Source organism: Hemicordylus capensis, chromosome 3 (genome assembly GCF_027244095.1).
Source record: "Hemicordylus capensis ecotype Gifberg chromosome 3, rHemCap1.1.pri, whole genome shotgun sequence".
Taxonomy (NCBI): domain Eukaryota; kingdom Metazoa; phylum Chordata; class Lepidosauria; order Squamata; family Cordylidae; genus Hemicordylus; species Hemicordylus capensis.
Genome location: NC_069659.1, coordinates 48,530,210 through 48,556,976, shown reverse-complemented (window position 1 = coordinate 48,556,976; position 26,767 = coordinate 48,530,210). Strand labels below are relative to the sequence as shown.

General features: G+C 44.4%; 1 protein-coding gene and 1 long non-coding RNA gene across 4 annotated transcripts in view; one reads left to right on the top strand and one right to left on the bottom strand.

Moving 5' to 3' along the window:
* Positions 1–26,767, bottom strand: part of LSAMP (limbic system associated membrane protein) — a 699,205-nt gene that overhangs the window by 29,221 nt on the left and 643,217 nt on the right. The gene's annotated exons all lie outside the window — the stretch shown is intronic.
* LOC128352071 (uncharacterized) overlaps positions 6,435–26,767 on the top strand; it is a 33,968-nt gene continuing 13,635 nt past the window's right edge. The window contains exon 1 of the long non-coding RNA XR_008320192.1: positions 6,435–6,599. This is a non-coding gene — a long non-coding RNA (uncharacterized LOC128352071). The remainder of the gene's footprint in view (positions 6,600–26,767) is intronic.

Here is a 26,767-nt window from a genome sequence, read left to right as displayed (position 1 = left end):
GATTTGTTTTGTGTCCAAATTTACCACCCCATCACCCCAGATTTGATTTGTATTTGCTTTGATTCTATTCAGATTTGGATCAATTCGGACCACTTAACAAGGTCCTAGGGTCACCAAATTTGGGTGGTATGTAGGTCCCCATGGGTGCCACCTACTGTCCAAATTCCAAGGCAGTGGGATACTAGGTTGATTTTTAATGAATTATTTTAGTTTTTACTGACTTTGAACATTTCTGCCATAGGAAATAATGGAGATTTGGCATCACCATAGCCTAACCCTAAACACAGATCTCCAGCTTTCTTTTTTTTTTAAAAAAAAAGCTAAGCTCTAGCCCTGGTAGAAGTGAAGTTACGGAGCAAAATGTGCAGTCATTATTTTTCAAGTGTTCAGATTCTTTGGTGTAAAATAACTTTTCCTCATAATGAATCCCTGTGAGGATTCATTGCACAACTTCATTTCTTCTATTCATTGTGACTGTCACTGGACAGTGCCAACTGTCAACTGCCATGTGCCAACTACACCCCACCCCCGCCAGTAAGGCAGTGGGGTACTCATATTAATTTTTAGGAATATTGAAATGTTTAGATTCTTTGGTATATAATAACATTTCCTCATACTGAATCCCTATGAGGATTCATTGCACACCTTCAATTCTTCAGTTCATTTTGACTATCACTGGACAGTGCCAACTGTCAACTGCCATGTGTCAACAACACCCCACCCCCATCCCCCACAGACTGGGGTACTCAATTTTTTAAAAAGGTATTTTTGACGTGTTTAGATTCTTTTGTGTCTTCATTACACACCTTCATTTCTTCTGTTCATTTTGACCCCACTGCTTTGCAGGTGGGGGTGGGGGATTAGTGGCACCTCATGTTGCATCTACCCCCAAACCCACAAGCTGCTGGTACTCATTTTATATTTTAGGAAATTTTGAGTTGTTTAGACTTTTTGGTGTGTAATAAATCCTCATAGGGATTCATTATGAGGAAAGGTTATTAGATACCAAAGAGCCTAAACACTTGAAAAAAAATCCTAGAACATAAACTGAATCGTACCCCACTGCCTTGCGGGTGGGAGTGGGGTGTAGTTGGCACATGGCAGTTGACAGTTGGCACTGTCATGGGAGGAGAGCTGGTCTTGTGGTCACAAGCATGACTTGTCCCATTAGCTAAGCAGGGTCCACCCTGGTTACAAATGAATGGGAGACTAGAAGTGTGAGCACTGGAAGATATTCCACTCAGGGGATGGAGCCGCTCTGGAAAGAGCATCAGAAGTTCCCAAGTTCCCTCCCTGGCATCTCCAAGATAGAGCTGAGAGAGATTCCTGCCTGCAACCCTGGAGATGCCACTGACAGTCTGTGAAGTCAATACTGAGCTAGATAGACCAATGGTCTGACTCAGTATATGACAGCTTCCTATGTTCCTATGTCCCACCGTACAAAAGACTGTCAAAATGAACAGAAGAAATGAAGATGTGTAATAAATCCTCATAGGGATTCATTGAGGGAAATTTATTATACACCAAAGAATCCAAACACTTGAAAAATAGCGACTAACACATTTTGCTCCTTAACTCCACTTGCACAAGGGCTAGAGCTTAGCTTTATTAATTATTATTATTATTATTATTATTATTATTATTATTAGTAGTAGTAGTAGTAGTAGTAGTATTAAAGCTGGGAATCTCGGGGAATTAATAGGAGGGATCCGAATCTCGACTTGATTCAAATCAAATCAGGTGACTTGGATCCGAATCTAGCCAATGGACCACAGGGGTGATTTGTTTTGTCTCCAAATCACCCGAATCAGCTAGATTCAGGTACAAATTGATTTGTACCCGAATCAATTTGCACATCCCTAACACACACACACACTGCTGCTGCTGACCCTAGAAGTTTCACACACACACTGCCTCAGTAATCATCACCATCACAACTCTGTAAAGTTGATATCCTCACAAGATGGGAGCTGAGAATGAGAGATAGCAACCCCACTCAGGCTGTCAGGTGATCAGGCTGTGGCCGATCAGAGCTTTGATCCACAGACTTGTGTTTTTCATTACATTACACCAACTCTGTACCTAGAGAGCACATTCTGGCATTGCTAGTCTCTGAGCAGATCTTTTGGCAGCCAGCAGAACTTCCCATTAGTCATTTCAAATTGTTACTTCAGGGAGTTCTACTATAACACATAGAGAATCAACAGTTTTTAAAAAGACTAAACAAAAAAAAAAACCCCTATTGTTGGGTCTGGTGATTACGGCTGCTGCTGCTGCTGTTGCTGTTGCTGCTGTTGCTGCTACTACTACGGACACAATGATAGGCATGGTGGGCACATTACAAATACCCTGGTGGGATGCAAATGATTTTCCATTTGCAAACCCTTGGTTCTTGCCTAGAAATGAAAATTCTGCCATGTACCATGTTCTCCTGTCACTCCAACCCTCCTATCAATCCAGCCAAATTGTCCTTCCCTACTTCTGTACCTCTTTGGAAACTGTTATTCAGAGATATCCTGCTCCTGAAGATGTAGGTTCCTCATAGCCATTGGGACAAAGGACTGGGGAGACCCAAATTCAAATCCCCATTCAGCCATGACATTTGCTGGGTGACTCTGGGCCAGTCGCTTCTCTCTCAGCCTAACCTACTTCACAGGGTTGTTGTGAGGAGAAACTTAACTATGCACACCACTCTGAGCTCCTTGGGGGAAGAGTGGAATACAAATGTTTAAAAAAAAAATCCAGTGATAGACATCCATGAATTTGACTTTATATATATTTTAAGTTATCCAAGCTAGTGGCCATCAGCATATCCCTTGGCAGCAAGTCCCATAATTTAATTATGCATTGTGTGAAGATGTCCTTTCCCCAGGCAGTCCTGAGTCTCCTGCCAATCAATTTAATTGAATGACTCCAAGTTCTAGTATTATGAAAGGGAGAAAAACTTCTATCCATCTTCTTTACACGATGCATAATTTTATAAACCTCCATCATGATCTCCCTTAGTTGACTATTTTCTAAATTAAAGAACTCCCAAATGTTTTAATTTTTTTAAATTGAAAATGGTGCTCTAACCCTCTGATAATTTTAGCTGTCTTTTTCTGCATGTCTTTAGACTGCAGTCTCTTTTTTTGATAGGGCAACCAGAATTGTATTCAGTGGCTGACATGATGAGGAAATTTACACCAAGTAGATCCATTTAAATTTTAAAAAGACAAGCTAGTCATTGTGCCTCTCATACTGTTCAATGTTACTACATGCACTTTGCAATGTTGAGCAAAATGGATGTTGTGCAAGCAAAAATTTCGTGACAATACAGCCATTATTTCCAATGCCTGTACTATTGCACATTTCCATTTGCACAATTTTTGCTCTTGTGCAACATGCACATAATGTTGAGCATATGTCAGCCACAATGCCTAGCTTATTATTTTTTTAATTTCAATGGAATGACTTGGAGTAATTTTCCTCACCATGTCAGTCAGTTTTCCAAATGTGGCTGCAGCATAGAGCTGTATAAGAGCCTTATGATACTGACAGTTTCATTTTCAACCCCTTTCCTAATAATTTCTAACAAGGTTTGCCTTTTTCACAATTGCTGTATAATGTATCGAGGTGTTCATTGGCCCAGTATATTGATGATATGGAGCCTGACACATGTGAAAAGGAAGAGGTCATGCAGAGATGCATTCCAAATACCTGTTTAAACAGTATTTGGAGTGTATATAGAGGGCTGATTCAGATAAACAGCCCTCTCATGCAATACAGGGACATTCTGGGAACACATTGTGATGTCCTCTACTAACAGTGTGGTGTAGTGGTTAGAGTGCTGGACTAGGACTGGGGAGCCCTGAGTTCAAATCCCCATGCAGCCATGATACTTGCTGGGTGACTCTGGGCCAGTCACTTCTCTCTCAGCCTAACCTACTTCACAGGGTTGTTGTGAGGAGAAACTTAAGTATGTAGTACACTGCTCTGGGCTCCTTAAAGGAAGAGCGGGATATGAAATAAATAAATAAATAAATAAATAAATAAATATGGGCACACTCTTGGTACAGCCCCTTCCTTGTCTGGGCTGGGCTCTGTGTCATCTGCATCAACCCAGTGAGCTATCCATCATAAGCCAAAGATCACTTTCCCTCAATTTCTGTTATGACTGTACTCAAATTCCTTTTAAATGTTAACCCAGGCCTAGTCCTCCTCAAATGCAGGGTACGTATAGGAAGTGTTCTGCTGTACATGCATTGAACATTAAATGTGAATAACTGTGTGCATAAATCTGTACACGCTTACACTGCACACAGATTATTATATGTACATTGAATGTAACACATGAATAGGGTTCTTGTTCATAAATAAGAGGCTTACCCATTCTCTCCGCCCCCTCCCCGCCCCGCCACACACCTAATAATTTAGCTTGTTTATTAGCATGATAAGTATGGGAATTTGTAGATTCCCGAGGCCTAGGTCTAATGAAGTGAGGTCAAGGAAATGTGCAGGTCTTAACAAGAAGCTGTGAGTGTACCAAGTCCCTGTTCTCTTTTACTGACAGAGGAGGGAAATGGAGTTGTATTCCAGTGAGTGGCTGGTCAGAATTCATTAGTGTCTGTGAATGGAACAGTTGTTCAGCCAAGAAATGGGAAGCTGGGAGTGAGGCAGGGTCTGTAGTGAGAAGGAAGACTGAGAGCACCTGGGAGATCCGAATCGGGATTTGGCGTTGTGCAAAATGATGATGTGCAAAAATGCTCAGGGCCACTGTATTGCCTGGCATGTCTTGGGAACAAATCAGAAGTAGAGGAAGAAAACAAGCTACCTAAGCCAAAGTAACAACAAAAAAGAAGGGCTATATTTAGCCCTTCCCCCCTCCCTCTGTGGTCTGGAGTGCCTGGGGTTTTACACATGCCAACTCCTCAGTAGGAAGTCATTTTTCTAGTCTGTTGACTCTCTTTGTCAGGGTTTCTGAAGATGAAATCTTTATTATCAGGGAGGCTTAAAAGGGAGGAATACTGTTAATTCCATTTTCAAGGTCATACTTTGAAACTTATTAATTTCTTTCTTCCAAGGCTCTGTGCTCAGTTCCAAGGCTTTAGGGATTTGCAGCTGGTATTTAGTAGGCTACATTTAGGGATTTCTCCCCCTCTGTCTTTGCTTGAGGAAAAGAAAAACCCGGATTTTGTTGCTACAAGCAGGAAGTTCATAACATGCTTTTATCCCATTCTCACTATAAGTTAATATATTGTTCTACAAAATGTAATTTTCAGGGGCCCCTTCCAGCACTTTAAACATTGGAGTAGTGGCTGAGGTAGTGCTGTTCTTCTGTGCAAACCAGAAATGGCCTTTCTCAGGTTCTGCAAAGGTTGATTGGTGTTGCAGAAATAACCTGACCCCTTCTACAGCATCTTACATAAGAACTTAGGCGTATTGGTCGCTACATCACAAGACCTTACATTGATGCCTTAAGGTTTGAGTATCACAGACAGACACATTGCAGTAAAGGTTTGTAATAAGTGAGCCATGGGCAATAGAGATGGTCTGTTTTTTGCTGGAGTTTTATTTCAGAAAGCATTCCATTCTTGTGGCTTTCCCGATATTAACCTCAGCTATCAATGTTTTAGGATTAGGCCAATGTCTTGACAATCACACACTAGGGCAGTTCGCACGATCAACATTAGGGCAGGAGAAGTCGCCTACCTTAATTTGGGAGCCTTCTGTGCTCCCAATTACTGATCATGGTTGGAGGCAGGGAGCTTGATTGTGAGCTAAGCCCCAGCTGCTTAGGGTGATTTTTATTTCTATGTTGTTCTGAAGCTGAGGATGAAATCTGGATGGGGTGTGCTCAAGCTACCCAGCTGGGCCTTAGCTCATGTCACGATCAAGCTCCCTGCCCCCAACCTTGTTTTTAACTGACACATGATTGAAAATCAGGAGCACACAGGGCTCCTGAATTAGGACAGGAGGCCCTAATGTTGATTATGTGGAATGCCCTAGTGATTGTGGTTGCAGTCCACAAAGCAGTAAGGCAGGTTTGTTTAGATGCAAGCATACTGCTGAATGCAATGGCTTAGCAGGTTTGTGGGTCAGTCTGAAAGCTTTCAGAGCCCACCTCATCTATTATCTCATAGGCATTTGTCACACTCCAAGGGGCAGAAGGTGTGTTCATGGCCCTTTCAAACTCCAAAATCCTGGGGTGAGAACAGCCAAGGTCAGCCTCAGAGTTGGCCAGGGGGAGAGGCTACTACATCACCTTAGTCCTCCTCCTGGCTTGCTAGGTCCAGCTGGTTCCTCCATAGGGGAACTCCAGATCCCACAGGCAAGAGCATCATCAGCTGCCTTGGCTTTAAATGCCCTAGTAAAGAGCTGACAGAGCTTAAAACCTACTCCAACCCCACTCCCTCCCTAGTCTCACTTCCTGCTTCTCCCGACATTGTAGCAGAGCTGTGACCTGCAGTTTCCCCTGCTTCATTTGCTCAACCCCACTGTGATCCGACAGGCCTGGAACTATTTCACCGCTGCTCACTTCACCGGTAGAAGCCCCATAGGAGGGACACCACACTCTCCACCAGCCCTGCTGGACTCCATGGGGCCGCGCAGACAACCAGGTAACATGGCACTCCAACAGTATTCATAATCTAAGTTATATTATGTATTAAGTATACATCTCTCTCTCTCTCTCTCTCTCTCTCTCTCTCTCTCTCTCTAAAAATGTATTAAGTTATATTATATTATGTATAATCTAAGTTATATTATGTATTAAGGATATAGATGGATAAGGATGGAAGGGTGGTATAGAAATCAAATTAATAATAATAATAAAATATATATAGAACTTTATTTTCTCAATTCTAGTATTCTCTTAGAAAATGGATCTGTTTTCCAAAAGATAGATCCCTGGGTATTCTAAACACACTCTACCCAGTTTCTTTGTCTTAGAAAGCCTAGAAGCCAAGCAAAGTGCTGTTCAGGCTCATATTAACATCACAACTTATATTTATTAAATAATCCTATTGAATTGGTCTAGCACACAATATGGCACATCAGTGATGTGGGAGCCATTGCAACATGGCACTGATGTTTAACTTAAGAATATTTTAATTAATAGGAAAGCAACTTATACATTTCACAAATGTATGCATGGTTGAGAGATCAGCAATGTGATTACTTCTGATGATGGCAGCATTGTCACTGGCAGAAGAACAGAGTGATACTGAAGTATCACATCACTTGGAATAGCCCAGGCAGACACTACTTGTGGGAACTCTGCTTTTTGAGCACTACCAGTAGTGATTTGGGGCAGCCATATCATCCCAGATGGTTGAAGGGAATGTATGCTCCAGGCCTGAGTGTATCCATCCATTTTTGTATACTGTTTCTTTAACTTCACGGTGACATTTATTCATTTCTTAAAATATTTAGACCCCTCTCCCCACCTTTCTGTCCCATCTACAAAACCCCCGAGGCAACTACCATCCAAATTAAAATAAAAGCAACGCAATCACCATGCTGCCGTTCCTGTGGGTGGACGGTGCAGTGCCGTGACAGATGACCACTGCTCATCTGCCGGGGAAGGCAGGTGAGTGCCTGCCTTCCCCACAGCCCTTCTGAGCAGTGGCCAGAGGTTGTGTGCATGACCTCTCTCTATATTTACCTGACATTTAAACAGTATCAGGGAAGGGGTCAAATAAGGAGTTTGGCACTTCCACAGTCTGGGCCCCATAGCTGTGGAAGTCCTGTCACACTATATCCACCACTTGTGCCATGGCTGTTGGTGGTAGGGATGTGCAGAACGTTCTGATGGCGAAATGTTTCAACTTGAAATGGGCTGTTTTGAGTGTTTTGAGCTCAATATAGAATGCTCTTTAAATAAAGTGCCTGTTTCAAGCTCAGAGCAGAATAGCCCTGTTTAAATCAACACTTTTTGATGTTTTGAGTGCCATTTTGCCGGCCTGTTTTCCCCTTGCTAATTGGTTTTCTGGCACTGGCATCTGGTTGGCTTGTTATCATACAAATCAAGTGTTGTCATGGGCAACTGTGCTCCCATTGGCTGCAGCGGGGGAATACCTTTGGAGGGAATTTCAAAAGGATCCTATGGGAGTTTGGGGAAAAGGTTACAAATTGGTTTAAAACTGCATGCTTGCCCATTTCTTCTGTGGGTTGAGTGATAGGTATAGGTGTATCATGCCCTACCACCCAATCTATTTTGGCATCCCTAGGAACCACCCATGGGAAACAGTGGGGTGTTTCAAATTTCCTTATTATTCCCTATGGCCGAAACACTTGGAACATTTTATGTTTGTTCCTTCAAAACAGCCAGGGTTGACCGCTGTTTTGACAAACTATTTTGGCCATCTGCATTTCATTTCAAGCTCAAAACAGAATGCAAAATCTATTTCATGCACATCCCTAGTTGGTGGTGCTTGGAGCAGAACCTCCACTGAAGACCTGCGCTGGCAGGCAGGATCATGTGGGAGGGGGTGGTCCTTCAGTATCTTGGTCCCAAACTGTTTGGACATGACATTTGCATAAAACTGCCACTAACATTTCACTGCTAAAGTGAAATTCAAAGTAAATTTGAACTTCCCTCCTCATCCAAAACTTCAGAGGGATATCAAGTGAAGAAAAAATAAAATAAAATAAAAATTCTAGACTACAATATGTATGTTTCTCAGAAGGGTGGCAATGTTTTGCACATCTCTAATTTGGCAGAATGTTTAAGGTCTAGGGGAAAAAAAAACAACCCTCCATCTGCTGCCTAAAGGCATGCTCAGCCTTCAGGATCAGGATGTACAGTTCAAAGGTGATCTTCCATGCCTGAAAGAAGCAGTCATAGGAACTCACTCTCAGTGTCACACCATGGTCATCATACTAATAGTAATAAACAGCTCAGAACATCAGTGGTCCATTAAAACACATTGTACCTTTCAAAGGGTACTGTGTGTTCCTGTTAATTATTTACCCAATGGCCCACACAGACAGACTGACAGCAAATACTTCTGCTTTCTCTCCTTTGTGATTGCCTCTGTATCTCCCTGTCATGCTGTGTTCTGGTCACTTGGCCTACCATGGGTGGCACTGTAGAAGTTTCTTCTGAATAAATTGGTCTTGGTGCTGCTTATTTCTTATATTAAGAGCCCACTGCATTTGCTCAAAGAGCGCAACAAAGCTCTAAGATTGATGAAATCCCTCCACTCTACAAGAGCAACTTGCACTCTGGCTGTTCCCTGAGTGGGAGGACATGTGCAAGTAGTGTTGAGACAACTTCTCTCAAGGGCAAGGCGAATTCGGGAACGTCCGAATGTGTGCAACTGCGGTTTTGTAACAAAAGCTACCTGAGGTTTGCACAACTTTAGAATAAGTAGTAAACGCAAACTGAAGTGTTTCTTAATCACTGCAGTTTAATACACATTTGCTATCACAGTACTCTTACATTGTTTTTTCACTTACTGCTGTAGCCTTCTTAATCCATGCCCATTGAAATCTCCATGGCTCAATGTTTTTGCATGTGTTCATTTTCCTTTTGAGTTAGGAACTTTGAACAAGTTGGTAGTAGCTAAGTGAAATGTTATTTTCCCCACCTCACCCATCCTGCTTCAATTAGGGATACTATAGTAATCTACCAGGTTTGTTTTCTGACATGGACATTGTTATTCTGCAGACAATTATTCTGAATCATCTTAGGTCCTATTTTGTTCAATTTACTTTCCTTTCAAGAAAAAAAAAAGACCCATAATGGGTAGCTGATTGTGCAAACTCTTGTGCAAGCTGAAGTGGAGGAAAACAGAGTCTTCACACACATCATAATGCAAAACACATCATAATGCAACCAGAGAACACATCTGACTGTGGATATTTGTTAGCACTGCACTATTCTCAAAGGGGTTTCCATTATGATCCATATTCCCATCTACAATGAACATAACTAGCCTACTTGTGCAGCCTTCTACAATAATGCACACCACTTTGTACAACTCCTTTTCAGAGAGAACAGAGGCTGCATTCACACGTAACATGAAACCACAGTTAAATGGGGCAGAGGTTTGAATTCGTGAACGTCCAAGTGCATGCAAGCACTTTTTGTAACAAAAGCAACCTGAGGTTTGCCTCATCACTCTCCAATTTAAACCTTCAGGTTGTAGTGAATTTTGCTGCCATGACCTGAGGTTTTTTGGCAGCAGCATTACATCCCAATGTAGATGCTGCCATAACTGTGGTTTGTGCAGTTTCTGGAACTGTAATCTTAGAGAGGGCAGCGCAGACCCTCCTGGGATCATGTCCACTCCATGCCTGTGGTGCTTCTCACTGGCCGCCTCTCCTAGCACTTGCCCTGCCCCCTGTCTCCAATCCAATCAAGCAGTTGCCCGGCAACAGGGACGCCACAATGTCGCATCCCAAACTTAACAGCCTGTCAAATGGCAAAGTCACACAGGGGCATGAAGTCTCTCAACTCTGTCCCTCGTCCCCCCCCCCCCGCTCCTGCCAATTAGGAGAGAAAGGAGATGGGATGTCAAGATGGGCACTATGTGCTTTGCTTTCCAAAAATGAAGTGATAAAGATGTATGTTGACAAGCCCATGCAGTTGAGGTGGCAACATTAGAGCACCAGGATGGCAACATATGGCTGGGTGGTGATATTCGGGGTTGGATTTTAAGGTTAGCTGCAACCAGGAATTATTGAATGGCAATGCTCTCTCTCTCTCTCTCTCTCTCTCTTTCTTTGCACAGTGATGGTGGGGAAGGGGGGCCTAGCCCCTTCCCCTTGGTGAAATATGTGCAGTCCCTAGGATTACTCATGAGAAGGGCTGGGCGGCAGAATCAGCAATGCCCCCAGTGAAAAGAGCGATTCCTCATCTTTGATTATGATGGATGCTGCTCCTGAGCAGACCACTCACTCATGAGAGTGTAAGGCCATGGGTATTCACAACTCATGAAAAGAACCGTCCGTGGGGAAAGGGGTGTTGGGCAGAATCACTAATAATGTGTGATGACATCCCCTTCTCCAACAGACCACTCTCTCACAAGAGTGTCAGGCCACGTCAGTGAGGAGAGACCGAGGCAGGGGAGGTGGAGGTGGTGGCAAGAACTCCTTCCGTGAGCCAGCCTGCTGCACAAATGAAAGGCTGGGCCATTTCTGACCCATTTCGGGGCTCTGTGCGTATGCGCGTTCATGCACAGAGCGCCAAAATGGGCCAAAAACAGCCCAACCTGTCATTTGGGCATCAGGCAGGCCCACAGAAGGAGCTCTTGTCGCTGCCTCCGCCTCCTCTACCTTGGTCTTCCCTCACTGCCGCCAGTGCCACTGGAGTGCCGCCCCCTCACCGGCCACTCCCCATCTCCACCACCATCTCTGTCATGTAGCAGTGGTTTTGAACGGTTAAACTAATATTTAACTTGACCCCGACCCCACCGAAAATTTGCCGCTTCTCAAAATTTGCCACCGTAGGCAAGTGCCTATCTTGCCTATGCATTAACCCGCTAGTGTTAAGTGCTGATAAACATAGCAAATCACGACTCCTTTTTTCTTGTCTCCTTCTTACCAGTCTTAAAGTAGAGATACTCTTCTAACAAGAGGCTGTGAGCCACATTAAAGTAGCTCAGCAGGTGTGTGTCTGCTTGTTGCTTGGCACTCAGCCAATTGTTCAAAACCTCTTAACTTACACAGGAAACCAGAGTTCAACTTACTTGAAAATCCAGGCCCAGTTGTGAATTCGACCATTTTGGAACATATGCTCCTACCCCTTAAAATGCCGTCTGACGTAGAAGGAAGATGCACTGGATGTTTATGGTCATCACTAATCTGTAGGCATGACTAGGAGGTGCTACATTCCACCCAACAAGATGCTCTGACTCCCATCTGTACATCAAAAATTCTATACACAGCACTGCACATTATAAGAAACACAGGGCTGCTGTAGCAGCAGCCAAGAATAGCAGCTTAATGTTGAGGTCCCCCTTACGTTACCTAATGTGCAATACCATTTATCTCATACCCTATGTATTTCTCAGCCCTGCTCCCCTTCAGTGGCTACCAACTGTAAGAGTGAAAGAAAGCTCACCATAATGGTGATACAGAACTTGATATGGGACTAGGTCAGCATATGCTCAAAATCGCCGGATCTGATCTGATCCAACTAGACGTGACAGGGAAATTGTCAGAGGGACTGACATGACTTGACTGTCAGTTTGGTCACCTTGTGCTGGAAACCCAGCAATTTTTCTAACATGCAGTCACATCCCCGCCCTTCTCCTGCATTATCCTCCCCATCCCACATGGCTGTACCCTTTAAAAGAACGATTACACCCACAATCCTCTGTGCATGCTGTGTCTGACAAAGACCTTAAAGGGGGAAAGGTACCATAGAAGCCACAGTTGGCTCCACTGCTCTGTGGAGAGTGAAGAGGGCACTATGCCTGTTCTTTCCTGCAGCCACTTGGGACCCAGGTAAAGGGATGGGGATGGGGAGTGGGCAAGTTTTGGAGGGGAGTTCTGAAAGGCATGTTGGAATTCTGATAGAATTCCACAAACATAGGGAGGAATTTTGTCTGAGTTCCAAATGTTGGAGCCAGAACTGCACCTAGGTAATTTTGGAGCCTGGAACTAAAGGCCTTTGGAGGACCCCCCCTCCCCTGCCAATTAAGCATCATCATGCTCTGCCAGGCAACCACACCACCCGGAACAGACTAAAGAGGATTGGGGGGGGGGCAGGGCCTGTGGAGACCCTGGACTTGGGCCCCAAAGTCCAGGCGTAAGAGTGCCTCTGTTTTGGAGCCTGGACCTAAAGGCCTTTGGAGCACCCCCCCTCCCCCACTGCAAGTTAAGCATCATCCCCCTACACACACACACAAAATATTTTTAACACATGGATTCTTGAGGGCATAAACAGCAACTGAACTCACAAGAATGTAAGAATATAAAATGAGTATATTTATACAAATATGCACTAGCAGAAACATTTCCCGGTGGAGCGCGGGCCAGTGGCATAGCATGAACACACCACCTGGGACAGACTAAAGAGGATTTGGGAGGCCCCTGGGGGTGCAGAGGCCCTGGACTTTGGCCTGGAAGTCCAGCCATAAGGGTGCCTTTGGTTGGAGCCTCCTCCTGTCATTGCAGAATTCATCTCAATAGGACAGCAGCCCTGTGTTCATTTTACTATTACTATTTAGAATAATTTCTATATCACCTTTCAACAAAACGTCAGCAATGCAGTTATACAATGTAGTTATGCCCTCTTGTGACAGCTTACCGCTCTGTTCTTTATGCGATACTTTCCTAATTATAAGACTATAACTTATATTTCGACAAACAGAGGGAAATATGGGAGTAGGTGGGAAAAGAATGTTTTCCCTCTACGTTGCTCCCTGGGAAACTCAACCAATTGGAGCCCATCAGGGGGAAAAACACAACAACTATCCTCTGCTTTTGTACAAGGTTTGTTTGTTTGGAAAGGACTTTTCTTCCTTGCTGTTTTTGTTGTTAGCAAGAGTATTTCAACAGTGGTATTATTAATCATGCAAGCTCAGCCATGTGTAGTGTGCTTTATCAGTGGCAAAGCAGGCGCTGAATGGCAACCAGTTCACCAACAGGCTCAGCCCAGTGCCTGAGACCAGAAGATAAAGCCGACATTTCCCCAAATGACTTTACCAGCATGGGCTAGTGAATGGAAAGACTGTTCGCTTGGGGAAATAACCAGATGGAAAGCCAATTTGTTAGGCAAATTCCTTGATGGTCTGTGATGTGTGGAAATGGTGAAAGGGGAACCCGGTTGCTCTTTGGCTGCTACTGTCTTGGAGAGAATAATTTTTTAATTCAAGGCTTAAAATGAGAAATGACAGCTCTTTTCTTCTCCCTCCCATTGCCATCTCTTTAAATTTCAGTTTCACATTTCAGAACAGGGTCTGGGATGTGAAAAGGAACTCAGTGGGGAGGAAGGAGAAAGTAAGAGCAGTTGGCGTATCTAAACAGCTATATTTTATCTAGATCTATTTATTTCAGGTTTTGTGCTTATTTATTTATATAGGTTTATACTGTACCCTTCATCCAAGAGCTCAGGGTGGCATTTGGGGAGAAGGGAAGTATCTTTCTGCATATATTTCTTAATTAGTTATAAAACTTTATGAATAGCTCAGGTATTTTTTGTCCATCATATATCACTTTTTAATGTATTTGTAAAATGGATTTTTTCATTGGTTTTACTCAAATCTTTTTTTGGGGGGGGGCTTTGTCACTTGGGTGAAATTGCTTTGTGGTAATTTGTCACACCGAGTTCACCTTCCTCTATTTGGGGAATGTGCCAGTACATGGGTTTATACTTACAACACTGTGAGGCATGTTAGATTGTGAGCCACTGAGCTTCACAGTTCATGGTTACCGAATGAGGTACTGTGGCTGAGTGGGGCTTTGAACGACGGTCTCCTCAGTCAAAGTCCAATGGTCTGCCCCTTACAACACAATAAAGAGCTAATTTGTAGGTCTTTGCAGTTATTTGGATCTGGATAACTGAGGCTGAGTAATCCGGTCAGTTCCACAAATACTGCAGAGAGATGAGCATTTCCAACACACACAGGGGTGGAGCCACCATTGGGTGAAAGGGTTCAAAGAACCCGGGCTGCGGCCAAACACGCCCCCCGCGTCTGACCTCAGATGCTGGGGGTGCTGGTTTAGCTCCCAAGTGAGGCTGCGGGGCCCCATTTGGGAGTTAAACGGCCGGCGCTGCTTTCATGGCGTGGCCAGGAGCAGCTCTTCCCTGCCTTTAAGGCAGAGAAGTGCCACCACTGGCCATGCTGCAAATGCGGGGCCAGCCTGGCCCTAACTCCTGAATGGAGCTGTGCGGCTCCATTCAGGAGCCAGACCACATTCCCCCTGTCTGGTGCGGGACCATGGCTAGCCCCCGCATCTGACGTCAGACATGGGGTGAGTGGGGCCACTGCCGTGGCTGGACACGGGCCGCTGGCAGACTGGTTTCGCCACTAAACACGCACCTCTGGGTGGGACCCAAATCCCTACCAGTTTCAAGAGCCTCTGAAAGAGCCAGGAGCCCTGCTGCATGCCTCATTGGGCTCAACAAGTAAAGATTGCATCTCCCATTCCTCCCTGCATGTCTTCCAAGATGGCACGGAAACACAGCAGGGCCCTCTGCTCTTTAAGGCAGATGCGGAACCAGTAGGGAGTCAATGAGGGATTTGGGTCTCATGCAGAGATGTGCATTGGAAACCTGGGGGGCTACATGGATTATTCAGTTTCAGCTTTTCAGAGCCAAATAACTACAGAGGCCTACCAATCTGAAAAAAATGTATTTTACATGGGTAAGTCTGCAAAGGAAGGGTGACAGTTCTTAATGTCCAGAGGCCAACAAAATCTACTTCCTGTAGTGGTGGACTGGGTGCCTGGTATATCCCAAATATTTCAGACTTGCTTTTGGAACTTAACAGAATCTACTGAAGGCCTGAAATGGATTGAGCGCCTCTCAGAGGTCTGTAGGCATTTGTGTATGCTGACATCACCAGCATACACCATGAGATGTGGCAGATTGTAGTCTGCACAACATAGTTTAGGCCTACCTGCCACGATACTGGAGCAATCCTTCCCAGTTCTGGGCAGTTCCCTGCTCACACTGAATGGGTTGAATGACTCACACTCACCTGAGTTGTAAACTACAGAAAGAAGTCACAACAACGTTTGCTTCTAGTGAATCCATATTTAGAAGTTTTGCAGTGATGAGCAGATTGGTGTATTCTGCTTGTAGCAAACAACTAAGAGGAGTCATTTGCCACTTGGAGAGAGTTTACCATGAATAGCAGCAGAGTAATTGTTGGTCCAAAGTGCAGGTGTAAATGGTGCATGTAGCCCACAGTGTTCAAGGAAGCAAAGGGTTGACACATCTGGTAACTATACAAAGAATGGACTGTCAAACCAAGTAGATTCTTCGTGAGTTCTCCAATCCTATTGCTCAGTCTTCTCTACTCTTTCATTCCACTCTCATCAGCAAAGAAAATGCTTCACAGCACTTGGGTCATGAGAGGATTAGGTAGACGTATGCAACATAGAGCTTGTTGGGGAATAAATCAGTCTCAGAATTAATGATTAAAAAGTACAACACAAGATCATGCGAAAAACCCCTTTTTTCCTGGTGTGTGCTAGTAGCCAGAGTCTTTCTTTTTTTGCATATAGAGGAAAGGAGATTTTCTGAGCAATTTTAGCAAATGTGAAGTAGTCAGAGATGTTGGCTACATGGAACTAAACAAAGCCATAGCTTTGTGCCCTGATCTCCAACAAGGGAACTCTGCAACAATAATGGTTTTTAATGCATATTGTGATTTACATCCTCCTGGTCTCACAGCAGCTCTTAGATGAATCTGGTGCAGTGATGTGCATCCAGGGTCATTGGATACTGGATCAATATTAACCAGGGCTGCTGAACTTTGGCCCTCCAACTGTTTTTGGACTACAGCTCCCAGCATCCCCAGCAGCCAATTAAATGCTGCTAACCCCTGCTAAATGAGCAGAGATACCTTTTAAATTGTGATTCTCTGATATTTTGTGGCAGTGGGGGAGCAAATGGCCCTATCCAGCCTCAGCATAGAATCCCTTCAGTGGCTGTTGCTGGTATCCGCCTTACATTTCTCTTTAGATTGTGAGCCCTTTGGGGACAGGGGACCATCTTATTTATGTAATTCATTTTTCTGTGTAAACTGCTTTGAGAACTTTGGTTGAAGAATGGTATAGAAATATTTGTAAAGTAAAGGGAAAGTTGTGCCATCGAGTCGGTGTCAACTCCTGGCAACCACAGAACCATGTGGTTTTCTTTGGTAGAATACAGGAGGGGTTTACCACTACCATCTCCTGCACAGTATGAGATGATGCCTTTCAGCATCTTCCTATATAGCTGCTGCTGGATAGTGGTGTTTCCCATAGTCTGGGAAACATTCCCATAGTCTGGGAAACATTCCCATAGTCTGGGAAACATTCCCATAGTCTGGGAAACATACCAGTGGGGATTTGAACTGGCTACTGCTTGCTCTCTAGGCAAGTTCCCCGTTGCACCATTAGGTGGCTATATAGATATTTGTAGTAATACTTGTACCCCCTGCTAACTGAGCAAAGAGGCATAGGCACCTTTTAAAAATGGTGATTCCCTTTATTTAGCAGGGGGAGAGCAACTGGCACTATCCATTCCCAGCATAGCATCCCTCCATTGGCTGTTGCTGGTGTCTGTCTTATGTTTCTTTTTTAGACTGTGAGCCCTTAGGGGACAGGGACCCATTTCATTCATTCATTCATTTATATCTATGTAAACCACTTTGGGAACTGTTGAAAAGCACTATCTATATATATAATTATCTAAGGCATACCCGTGGCTAATCCCATGCATGGCAGCTCTTATGAGAGTTTGCGAGCAGAAGCACTGTGGTGATTGGTCAGTGGAGATTCCATATGCAAATGGGGGGAGGAGCCTGTGAGAGCAGAAGCACTGTGGTGATAGGGGGAGGAGCCTGTGGCACAGTAGTGATTGGGCAGTGGAGATTCCATATGCAGATAGGGAAGAGGAGCCTGAAGCACCATGGTGATTGGACAGTGGGGATTCCATATGCAGATAGGGAGGAGGAGCCTGTGATGGTTAAGGTCAGCTGGAATGCAACTGTTACTGGTCAAAAGATGTTCTTGATTGTTGAGGAGAGGGATCTATCTATCTATCTATCTAATATATAAAAGGATAGTGGGCAGGGGTCTGCGAAGAGAGTGGTCGTGAGGGAGGAAAGAGCCCCTTCAGGAGGAGGAGGCTGCCACTGTGTGAATTAGATGAGGGAACAAGATCTGTTAACTCATGAACGTGGGGAGAGAGAGAGAGAGAGAGAGGGAGGATGGGAAGAAAGACAGTGTGGAAGAGCAAGTGGAGGTGAGAGAAAAAGAAGGGAGGGGAAGAGAGAAAGAAGGACAGGCCCAAGACTATCAGTGGCCTGAGGGGAATGAGCAGCCATAGTGGCGGCAGCAGCAAGGAAGGGCCCAGTCAACCACTGCTGCTGTTTGGGGCTACTGAGGCCATTGATGGAGGGAGGCAGGCAGGCAAGGGACGGGCCCAGGTCTGTCAGTGGCCTTAACGGAACAAGTGGTTATAGTGGCAGCGGCAGCAAGGAAAGGCCCAGTCAACTGCTGTTGCTGCTCCTGTGGGGAGGTCTCTGGGATAGAGGGCTGCAGCTTGGCCAACAGGCGCCAGCAATGCTGCAGCCATGACCAAGAGGGGTGAGGGGGATGGAAGCAACTGGATGGAGGAGGAGGAGCAGGAGTGTGGCTCAGATAAGGGTGGAGAGATCTCTGAGGTGAGGAGGGCTGTGGCAAGGGGTGAGCGGAGCAATCAAGTACTAGCACACAGATGCTCTGTGCGGGTTAAGCTAGAATTTATTTTTATTTCTTTAACATATTTATATACCGCTCAAAACTGGGTGGAATATATAAATATTTATCATATTTGCATTTGTAGTAATTTGTATTTGTAGTAGTGGGAGCTGATAGTCAGGAATGATGGGAGTTGTAGGCCAACATCTGCAGGAGGTCTGAAGTTGAGCAATCCTGTACTAGACTATATAATGACTGCACTGTTGTGCCTCTGAATGCCAATTGCAGAGGAGTAATAGCAGGAGAGAGGGCACGCCCTCAGCTCCTGCCTGTGGTGAGCTTCCCAGAGGCATCTGGTGGGCCACTGTGTGAAACCGGATGCTGGACTAGATGGGCCTTGGGCCTGATCCAGCAGGGCTGTTCTTACATTCTGAACGTTGCACAATATGTCAGCCACTGTTTTTACTTTAATTTAACTTGCATTTTATTGCTGTTATTGTTAGTGGAGACCAGTGGATGTCTGTGATTGAGCTTTTAAAGGCTCTAACGTTTCTTGAGTGAGGGAAGCTACAACAGTCTTGCAAGATGGCATGCATCTTCCACCTGATAAGGAGGGCTATTGTGACTGTGTAAAGTGACTTATCTTCCCCCTCCTGCCTTCCATGTTTAGTCAGTGAAAAGAAACATTTTCAGGTAGCTTCAGCAAATTGCTGAGGCACCATAGAGTGCAGGTTCTCTCTATGGGGACCTGATGTATTCAATTGCTGATCTGTAGGAGTGCTTTGCTATTTCAGCTCCATCTAATGATTCACTTGTATACTTGCAATTAAACCAAATATTACGAAGACACCAAAAGCTTCCAGTGATCTCTCCTCCAGAGGAATCCAAAACCAAATAGTGCTTTACCCATGGAACTTCTTACCATTTGGAGAAGTGGGGACCAGGTGCATAACAACACACATATGACAGATAAATGGATCGACCGATTGATAGATATTAAGGCTGTGCACAGCTTGGATTATCAGGCCAGTCTCGATCCAGGCCATTCTCTCATTGTGCTAACGTTGTAGGGGGTTGCCTATATCAAATTGAACTGATAATTAGTATCAGCTTGATGCACTGGGATGGCGATGAGGATGAGGGGCATACCTTCAGTGAAGGTCTTGTAACTATAGGACATGGCCATTTTCTCTCCAGTAAAATATCAGGGAAAGGATGCTACATTATGATGTTGCATCCTTACCTGATGCATTATAGCAAGGGACCAGGAAAGGAAATGTGGTGATTTTAAATGCCACTGTTGTGGGCCACCAATTTTGTCATGGAAACTGGATCTGAGTTAAAGGTAAGCTCCCCCACCACTCTGGCCCAACACCATTCTATCTCAATAGCAGAGGAAATTTTCAGTTGAATCATTTCTGGTGGACATCCCTCGAATAAGGCTTGTACGATCCTGGACCCAATTATTGGGTCAATGAGATGCACATCCCTAGCAGGTATGGATAATTAATCTTGAACAAACTTTATATCTAAATTGGATTATTTGCAGTCATACAAACTGGCCCTAAATGTGTCATAAGCACTGAGAGTTACTACTATTCAAAGAGATGGGTCAGTAAAAACGATGTGCCCATCACATGATTTGAAATGCTGAATCAAAGAGAGAAAGTTACTGTTTCTCCAAGGTCACTCAGAGCTACCCAGTTTCCTGCAGACAGAATGGGAATTCACTTGCTAAAGGAGCATAGGAAGAGCATGCTGGGATAGAACAGGACTCCCACTTACAAGGATAATAGAAACCCTAGTTAAGAATACAAATCCACTAAAAAGAAAATTGGCCATGCCTCTCTGAGAAAGTGTTCAATTTGGCTCTTGGATTAGAAAGGAAGAACCCAACCCTATGACCCAAAGCCCACCGCCACCCTCACCCTCTGAAGGAAAGTATTAGTACAAGCTACAATGACTACATCTAAGAGGAAACTAGCTATACTCTACAATCAGTGCAGGGCCATTCTCCAATCAGTGTCTGCTTTTCAGAAAGGGCATTGTTCTTCTCACTCCAACTCATTTGCTTCGGCTCTCCCATTTTACTTGTATGTCTTGTTCAAGAACACGGACATAATGGTTGATAGTCTCTTTAAATCTGGTGTCATATTAAATTGCTGCTGCCTTCACAGCTGCAGAACTAGAAGGCAGAAGGAGAATCAGCTGTAAGCCAGAAGTGGATGTTAAGACACGAAGGACAGAATGTACTTTGGGAGGCTGGTGATCCTGGCTACAGAATGCCCAAATTCACATAATCATTCAAATCTAAGTTTAACATAGGCTAACATGATTGTGTGAAACCATGCCAAGATGGTTCATAGCCTGAGATTCCAACCTTGGCACAGATTCACATAATCATGCAAATGTTGGCAACCCACATTAAACCTAGATTCGAATGACTGTGTGAATGAGGCCAATTGGTGAACTCTGAAGAGGTCAGTGGGAGTGGATCCTCAGGTTGCCTCCATCCATCCACCCGTGCACTCCCAATCACAATCTCAGGCTGGGATCTGGCAATGGCAATGCTACTGCCTGTGCAGGCTTCCTCAAACCCTGGAAGGACAGCCAGCGCCAGCCAACAGTGTCACAGCCCATGGAAAGAGCTTCCTCCCTTAACTCTGGTTTGGAGTAAGGCAGAATCCAGATGCAATGGTGGACAGAATGGAACCTCAGTTGGGTAAGTGAAACTCACTGCAGACTGAGGGCTCATTCCAAGGTTTGGGGCCAAATCCAAACCATGGTTGGGTCCAGGAACTGTGGTTCTGATCATTCGGACAAAAATTGGTTGACCCGGATGGGTTCCCTGCTATGTCCAAAGGCGGCCAAAGACAGGGTTATATGGCAGGTTAGCAGTTCTTAAAGCAGGATGCCTGTTTTTAAGAAGGCCACAGGTTGACCCATATCTACAATGTATTATCCAGCTGATCAACTCTAACTGATGGAGCATTTGTGTAGTACATTTTTCCTGCATATTCAATCTTTGAAAGCTACACAGCACTTTTACTTACTCTGCACTTATCCCATACTCAGTAGTTCTGTAGGGGATGGTGGCTCTTATATCATACTTCCTGCTTGTGTGGGGATACATTGTGGGGTGGGGGGTGGGGAACACACACCAGTGTGGGCTCTGAAGTATTTCCTAACTCTAGGATGCCAAAAACCCAATTAGCCATTACTCTGAAACCAATTTCTCCCCTAACTATTACTGGGGGTTGTGTATCCCATGCAATACAATGGTGGTTGCATTAATATCTTTATAATACCCTATCCAGTCAGATTGCTAATGAGGATGGGTGAGGTGGCTGCCTCAGTGGTGGGTTGGTGGACTACCGCATTCTGCTGCCCCCAAACCTTCGCCACCATCACCTTCCTCCACTCCTGTGGCTTTTCAAAAGCAAGAGGCCAAGAAAAGGAGTGAAGGGAAACGTATGGAGGAGAAAGGTAGAGTGCTGGGCAGATCTCCATTTCAGTACTCTACTCCTCCACATGCTTTCTGCTGCCTTTCCCAGGCTCTGGCTTTTGAAAAAACAGAGTAGGAGGGTGAGGAGGAAGAGGAGAAATGGATGACCCGCTGGAGATGTGGATGATGTGGAAGAGAGGACCTGCCAGGTGGCAGAAATGGTGGCCATCAGGGTGGGAGTGGATGGGAAGGGAAGCGCCACCAGAGTAGAGGTTGGAAAGCATGGACCCATTAGAGTAGGAGGGTGAAAAGGGAAGGCTCACTGGCTCAGATTGGGGAAGTGTGATGCATGTTGTATGCTGCTAGGAAGATGGTGGTGAGGCGGCAGCAAAGGGAGAAGAAGCTGTTCTCAAGCACCACAAATGCTAGTGGCCTTGGACTAGTTTTCCTCTGGCAACCTCAGAATGCAAAAATACTAATGGTAACAATTCAAAATATAACTCAGAAGATATTTTGGGAATACACACTCTTATAAGGATCACCTGTCTTTCTTAGCAAAGGTCCATATAAATGAGTTTAAAAACAAAACTAGGGATGTGCATGAATCAGATTTTTTGTTTTGATTTGTACCTGAATCAAATCACACCCGATTTGTTTTAGGTCCAAATCTGCCCCCCTGAATCACCCCAGATTCAATTTGTAACTGAATTTTCTGAATCTGTATCCGAATTGATTCAGAGCAAAAAAGGGGTCCTGGGAGCAGAAGAGTGGGGTTTGTGTTAGTGCCCAGTGGGTGGAAGCTACCACCCACATTTCAAAGAAATTGGGCAAAGGGGTGATGTTAAAATGATTTTTGAAGTTGGCATGTCTTTGAATCCACTCTCATTCCTACCAGAGAATCTGCCCTCAGAAAACCTCAGAAACAACAATGGGCTTGTGGTTGGTTTGTGCCAACCACCCTATGTGCACTACACCACCACTTGCTCTGGGCCACCCTGGTGCACCCCAAGTGGAGTTATGGGGCTGCTGAAATACTCCATTATTCCCTATGGGGGGGAAAGCTTAAAGACACGCAAACTTCAGAAATTCTTTAAAAATCACCCCTTTCACCAATTTCTTTGAAATGTGGGTGGTAGCAGGCACCCATTGGAGTATTACCACCTGACCCACTCTTCTGCCCCTGAAATTTCTTTTCTGCCCCGAATCTGCCCCAAAGACATGCCAACTTCAAAGATCTTTTAAAAATCACTCTTTTGCCCAATTCCTTTGAAATCTGGGTGGTAGCTTCCTTGCACCCACAGGGCACTACCACCCAACCCACTTTGGCCACAAAATGGAGGTCCAAATCTCCAAATTTTTCGGGTCCAAATCTGTGGTGATTTGTTTTGTACCCAAATCTGGGCAATTGAGGACAGGGGTGATTTGTTTTTTCTACAAATCAACCAGATTCAGGTACAAATTGTTTTTTACCTGAGTCATTTTGCACATCCCTAAAAACAACCTCAGATATGCTGTAGCAGTTTTAATATTCAAGCAGTTCAGTAACACATTTGCCCCTGTAATGCCCAAGTGGTCAGCAAATGTTCATTCTTAGTTTAATAAAACAATGACATCCTAAACCTTAGGGAGCAGGGGAGATATGACCTAGATTATAGAGGAGCTTATTCATGGCTGAGAACAGAAGCCATATCTATACGGTTTAGGGATTCAATAATATTTTTCCTGAGGCTCTATCAAAGGTAAATTGCGAAGGCAGAGCGAACAGTTAGTAAAGCACCAATACCTGTGCTAATTGCCCATGGCAAAGAAACTGCTGGGAACATTTGGAAGAGAAATAAAGTCTTGCATATTGAAATTATATTTTTGCTCCATGAAATTTTCATACTAATTCTGTGGATGCACTAGAGTCAGTTTGGAAGGCAGCTTCACAAATATGTGACTCAAAATCATGGGAACTTGCGCATGAATCCAAGCATGGAATATAAATATATCACAGAAGACATCCGAACGACATGTTATAAATATAAGGAAAAATTCCAAGAAACCTGGCAGTTGAGTTTTTTAATATGTGGGTACACACATTTCTTTTTGTTATGGTATTGATAGTTCAAGCATTTAGTAAAGAAATCTTCATTCAGTAGCCCCTGTCCAGAGAAGGGTTCAGCCCAATACTATGCATGTTTACTCAGAAGGAAGCCTCAAAATATTCAGTGTGGCTTACTCCTAAGTAACTATGCACTGGATTGCCACCTTAGTCATACTTAGGTACCACTGAAATTAAAAGAACTTCAAAGTAGCCTTAACTGAAATTGAACTTATGCTTTTCCTGGAATAAGGCCAATATTCCACTAAAGTGGACTGATAAAACTACTATATAAATAGATTAAAAATGAACAAAATATATCTGTACATGTGATGTGTGTGTATGTGATCTTTTTTTTTACTATAAGCAACTCAATGGGACTATGAATTTAAGTAAACTTCATCATGAATCTAACCACAACTTAAATAATTTAAAAGTGCCAGACCTAAACTGAAAGCAGTCTTTTTGAAATATTATTTTTATATTTGCAAACATTTTCATTTCCACTTCATATGATAATCCTATTTAACTGGATATATTTTCCTGATGCTCGTCTCCCAATGGCCTACTTTACTGCCTCTCTTGAATTTTATTTGCAAATAACTATCCAGGATTTAATTTAAAAGTAGCTTTATTTAGTCTGTGTTTTCTTTCATTGGTATTTGTAGATTTGCCTTTATTTACCTAGATGTAGTCAGTGGCAGCAACAATACACAAACCAGCATTTTTGCACTGAAGCTAGTGGAGTTTTCAGTGCCTGGAAGACCAGGCACTTAATCTAAACAATCAGTGAGAAAGGGCTACAGAGTCAGCATGGAGGAAGCCTTAAAAAGCTTATGTCCCTGTAGACCAGGGATTCTCAACATTGGGTCCCCAGAGGTTATTGGACTCCCATAATGCCCTGCCCCAGAGGCCTTTGGTTGGGGATTATGGGAGTTGAAGTCCAATAACATCTGGGGACCCAAGGTTGAGAATCCCTGCTGTAGACGATCTGCGTCCATGTATTGGGCGGGCGAATTGCCTGCCCAGATTATTACTGGATGCTCCTGGCAGCTCAGAGCATCAGGGTGCTGGGATGCACTCCCCCAGAACTCCCATAATGCACTGCGGGATCCCTGTTCCCTCCCCGAAGCCAACGGGGAGCCCCACAGTCTGCTAGCCGCAGCTGCAATTAGCTGGGACTGGCAGATGATCCGAAAAATGGGGTTAAGAGAGCACTTGCGCTCTAAACCCCATTTAAGAAGGTGGCTCCCCAGAGGCGGGTGTGCTGTCAAGGCACTGCCAGGATTAGGCCCGGTCCCAGTGGTTCTCACAAGTGGGCAAAACTGGGTTGGGCTTCTTTAGCCTAGTTTTTGCCTGCCCGTGAGAACAGCCTCTGGGTCTGATTCTGAATTAATCTGGAGCACAAGAACTTAATCTAAACAATTCACTTATTTGGAAAATTAATGGACCACACAATGGTCCATTTTTAGCACAGGGCCTTGTTGCTAACCACAGGCAGTGATCAAGGCATTAAAGCAAATGCAGAATAGCCCTATGCAAGTGTGAAAGAGGGAACACCTGCTGTCCCTGTAGATTTTAAGTATGTATGCATGCCCCGCTTTTTCTTCTGAGGAACCCAGAGCAGTGTACATGGCTTTGTTTATCCTCATAACCACCCTGTGAGGTTGGTTAGGCTGAGAGATAACCAACTGGCCCAGAGTCACCCAGTGAGTTTCATGGCTGAATGGGAATTTGAACTCGGGTCTACCCAGTCCTAATCCAACACTCTAAACACTACATCGCACTGGTTCTTTCAGTTTTCAGTAGTCTGATGTTTAGAGATAGCAAGAGGATGTATTCCTTAAACCTGTTAATAACCAGTGCTATCTTATTGGCTAGGGTTTTTCCTGTTCTTCTTTTTTTTGTCAGGGCCGGCCATAGATTTTTTGGCATCCTCGGCAAAGTTGGATTTTGGCAGCCCCAAGTCGAGAAATTCTGAGCCCTAGTTTTAACTTGAGTTGTGTAGACTGCTCATTCATGAGGTTGAATGAGCAGTCTGTGAAGATGCCCAACAAATGACACCACTTAGAGAAACACATATCAAGCAGTATATATACATATGATGGATGGATGGATAAATGACTAGCCATGTTGAGTTGAGGATGCAGTGGGAGAGATTTCCCAATTGATTATGGGGGCAAAATTCTACAACTTCAGAGATGAAAAGATGCTGCTGTTAACTTGGAAATACAGTCTGATACAATTTCTTTTTGGACATGAATGCTAGGCAGGCAATTCATATTCAAGAGAGGAAGTGCAGCTTATGAGACTAGCTGTTTATTGAGGAATGAGATGCAAGAGCAAAGAAGACTGTGTATTTTGGGGTCCAGGATGTGTAGGCCCTTTTGGAAGCAGGGTACAGTATTGCATATTACATTCTTATACCACTGTGTAGTACTTTAGGGGTGCAACACAAGAGGGAGAGAAATAATAACTGACAGTGCTATATCCTGGCTATGTACCCTCTCACCCAAGAATTAGTGTCCTAGGCGACCACCTAGGCCTACCTAGTTGACAGGCCAGCCCTTTTAGGGATGTGTGAACCAGCTCGACTTCAAGCTGGTTCGCCATCAAATTGGTCCAGTTTGAAGGCTTTCCCTCGAGCTGCACCATGCCCGGTTCGGCTTGAGGTCGAACCAACCCCCCACCCCACCCCAGGCCAGCTCAGGGCCAGTTTGGAGGTTCTACAGTTAATTAAAACAAACAGAACAACTCACTGCCTCCAGGTTGGTGCTGCTGTGGCCCCACAAATGCACCCGCAGCACACACACCCAGAGGTGGTGAGTTGTTAAAAATATATATATTTAACTGCAGAACCCCCAAACCGGCTCAAATTTGAGGCAAGCCAGTGGGGTCTGTTGGGGGGGGGG